This window comes from Mus caroli, chromosome 4, assembly GCF_900094665.2.
Source record: "Mus caroli chromosome 4, CAROLI_EIJ_v1.1, whole genome shotgun sequence".
Taxonomy (NCBI): Eukaryota; Metazoa; Chordata; class Mammalia; order Rodentia; family Muridae; genus Mus; species Mus caroli.
The window spans coordinates 142,747,175-142,750,819 of record NC_034573.1 but is presented as its reverse complement, the minus strand read 5'-3'; the positions used below and the strand labels follow the sequence as shown (position 1 = coordinate 142,750,819).

Genomic DNA, 3,645 nt, shown 5'->3' with positions numbered 1-3,645 from the left:
GCCCACTTGTCTGGTGCCATGCTCGCTGCCATGACAGTCATGAACTAACCCTCTGGAGCCCTCTCTATAAACTGCCTTAGACATGGTCTTTTGTTGTGGTAACAGAAATGTAACTAATACTGTGGTAGATAAATAGGTAGGTGCATGCATGCATACATACATACATACATACATACATACATACATACATACATGGATGTATTGTAGGATAGAGGACCCGTGAGTAGATATACAGCTGAGTGGATTAATGGATAGAAGGTATATGGATCATAGTTTGGCTCCCTTTCTATCTTCTCAGTACAGAGTACAATACCTAGCAAAATCTTTTTGGCTCAGTGAATGAAATGTCAATACTGTTGGATTCTCCACTACACTGAGAAATCCATGTGCTCACTGTTACCTGTCTGTTTAGAACTCTCCCTTCAACACATCCAGGCAACTGTTGCCTACGGTGTTTGTATCTGTCTTAGATCCTGTGAGTGTTCTGTGGCCCTGCTGACAGAGGCTCCCCTTGGGCAGCCCTGTACACACTCAGCTTCTTCCCACAATGCCACCTGTACCTGACACTCAGTAGGCCATCAGCTCACTACACAAGCTATCCCTCTGGCAAGAAAGCTCATGGACCAACACAAAGAGAATACCAAAGAAGAGGCTTGAATAATTCAACAAAGAGCCAGAGGAGTCCAGGCGCCTCACACAGGCCCTGGCTGAAACTCAAAGGAAACCCAGAAAATGGGAATCCACAGAAAGTCTCTGCATGAAGATTAAAATCGCCCTGTGATAAAACAACCTCATGTATCAGAGTCAGAGACTGCAGAAAATAAGAAAATCCCGCCAAGTAAATTGGAAGTAGGTCAGGAGGACCAGGGAGAAAACACAGTGAAAACGAAGTCCATAGAAGAAAATTGAAAGATAGCTGTGAATTAAGTGTGGGAGAAGCTGTAGTCTGTTCCCTAGGAAACATGATGAAACTTCCTCAGCTCAACTTTGGGGCTCATCCGTGGCCAACTTTACCCAGAGATCACCTTCAACATGGCTCACACAGTATGGAGACTCCCTGAAGCCTTCCAGGACACAGGCTAGGGTGTGTGGTGAGGTGGGCTAACAGTCTTCAGTTAGATACTTGCCCCCCCCCGCCCCCCACATCTCTGTGAGGCCCAGGCATTCCCATCCTAACACAGCAAAAGGCAATTATTACCCCCTCTGCCTGTCCCTGGAGTCCCTGGCCTGATGCCATATGAGCAGCAATTCCTACCTACCTAGGGCCCAGCAGAGGGCACCTCCACCCCTTTTCATATCAACTTGATCCTGGGTCTCCCCATAACTGTGATGTACAAGGTTGGTAGCTGAAACACAGTACTTTATCTAATGGGGGTGCCTCTTTCTCTTCACCCCCAGATCTGACATCCCCCCAACCTGCCTTCATCAGGAACGCTGTGAGCTTGGTGACCCTGGCACCTCCTCTTGGTGACTTTGCACACCAATCCAACAGCTCTGGTGGGAACTCCCACTGCATGAGCTATGCCTGGAATCTCCCTTCTCCCTGCGAGACTCCATCATGGCACACCCACTGAAGACCCTGAATAAAGGCTGCCCTGCTGTGCTTCAGCACACACCATCAAAAAGGTGGTAGCCGCCATGAAGTAAAGTCAAGTGGGGAAATTTGGAGGTGGGCGATCAAGGGTGGGATGGGAGTATCAAGAGGGTATAGTAAACCAGTGTTCCACCCTCCCCCTGGAAGTCAGAGTGGCCATAGGGATTGAAGGGTAGACGGACATTATAGGATACCCACAACACTATCCTTGCAAGCCACTGTAAACACTTGATGGAAGTCACTGAAGGCTCTGAGACAAGAAGGATCTAGTCTGGCTACACTGTTGCAACTAGAATCCAAGCAGTGAAAAGCCGGGGGGGGGGGGGGGGGGGGGGGGCAGAGAGAGACAAGAAACAGAAGAGCACCAGTTTGGTTTGAATCCAAAATGTCTGACAGCCTATGTTTTGAATCCTTTTCCTCCTAGATGTTTGGAGGTTGTAGAAACTTTCACAGGCAGGCAGTTTGCAGGGGCGGGCCTTCAGAGGTGACTGACACCTGCCCTGCTTGCTCTGGCTCTGTACTTTGCTTTCTGGTCTGCCGTCTTGAGAAGCCAAGCACTTCCCTACCCTACCACCTCAAGCCCCTGCAATCCCAACCCCAGTTACTACAGGCAGCTACTCTCTGCCTGCCTTCCTGGCCTACAAGCGCCAAGCAAGACCAATATCGTAAATCAAAACAAATCCTTTCTCAGATTGTTTTCTAGTCAGACATGGTCCCAGCTAAGCAAAATAAGGTCAAAGGTGGAGTTTGGAATTAAACCATCAGATGTTGGGGTATGGGCAGAAGGTGGACACTGGTTCTGTATCGTCCCAGAAGTCCACCCTGATCCCGGGAAGCCAGCTCCCCTTTCCTCTGGAGTAGACTCTGTCCTCCAGAGCGTTATCCATCCTGAGTTTTAAGTTCCTCAGCTGTCCTAAGAGCCCACAGGTTAGCTCTGCCTCCCTCCTGGGCTCTTCATTCTGCTTCTCTGTCCTCATGGGCTGAGATCTACACCATGCTCAGCTCCAAGTCAGGACTTCCTCAGGGCTCCTCTCTATCTGGTGTACCCCCAACCTGACCATCCTCTCCCAGTTGCTGAGGTTTACATTTCCCTTAATATCCAGGAAACAATCAATTCTCCCCCACCTCAAGGAGCAGCCCCTGGCTCCTGATCCTCACCACCGAGGCATCCTGTTTTATCTTCTCATAAACATCTGTCTTCCTGTCTAGGAGTAGACTGCACCACCCCCAGCAAGAAAGAAGCAACATAAACCACAGATGTCGCTGGCAGCTCCTCGGCTTCTCCGGCTTCCCCGGCTTCTGGAACATGGCCCAGGTACAGAAACCAGAAATGTAAATATTTGTCGAATAAAATGCATGAAAGTGAGAGGCCACTTCTCTGGGGAAGTCCACAGGAGCAGGAAGGCCTCACAAAGTGTGTGTCTGCCAATACGACATTTCCTTGACAGCCCGAGATCAGGAAGCCAGTCGAGGAAGACTGCTGCCTTGGCTATTTTCCTTGTGGCTGTGACAAGATGCTTGACCAAAAGAACGATTTAACCAGGGTCATGGCCCAAGAGCATGGTCATCATGGTAGTCGTGGTGGCCGGACCATGTGGCAGCTGATCCCATAGTGCCCCCCGTCAGGAAGCAATAAACTTTGTCCTTAGCTTGCTTTGTTTTTGTGCTTTGTTCTGGACTCCCATCCCATAAAATGTGGTCTGCCATACTCCAAAGGGGCTTCTCTCCTCAGTTAAACCTCTCTGGAAACTCTGTAAGAGACACCCCGGGGGTATGCTTCCGTGTGCTTCTGTGTACTTCTGTGTGCTTCCGTGTGCTTCTATGGTGAGTCTAAATCCAGGCAACCCCACAGCGAGGATTCACCGTCACTGACTGAAGCATCCCTCTGCAGGGCAGAATGGAACCTCTCAGCAGGGTGGTTCAGGGCATGAGGACCCATGGCCACCTGTATCCGTGGAGATGCCAAAATCAAAACAACACACTGGGAGGATTGCAAGCTCGGATGCCTGAAGCCAGAGAGCAGCCTGGGTGCCATATCCTGTCCTCACTTG

At 50.0% G+C, this 3,645-nt stretch overlaps 1 long non-coding RNA gene across 1 annotated transcript; it reads left to right on the top strand.

The window, feature by feature from the left end:
* The first annotated feature begins 479 nt into the window (after positions 1-479).
* Positions 480-3,242, top strand: LOC110293255. Its single transcript, XR_002377789.1, has 4 exons — positions 480-1,096; positions 1,399-1,626; positions 2,804-2,909; positions 3,043-3,242. It is a non-coding gene; the product is annotated as an uncharacterized LOC110293255 (long non-coding RNA).
* Positions 3,243-3,645: the final 403 nt, after the last annotated feature.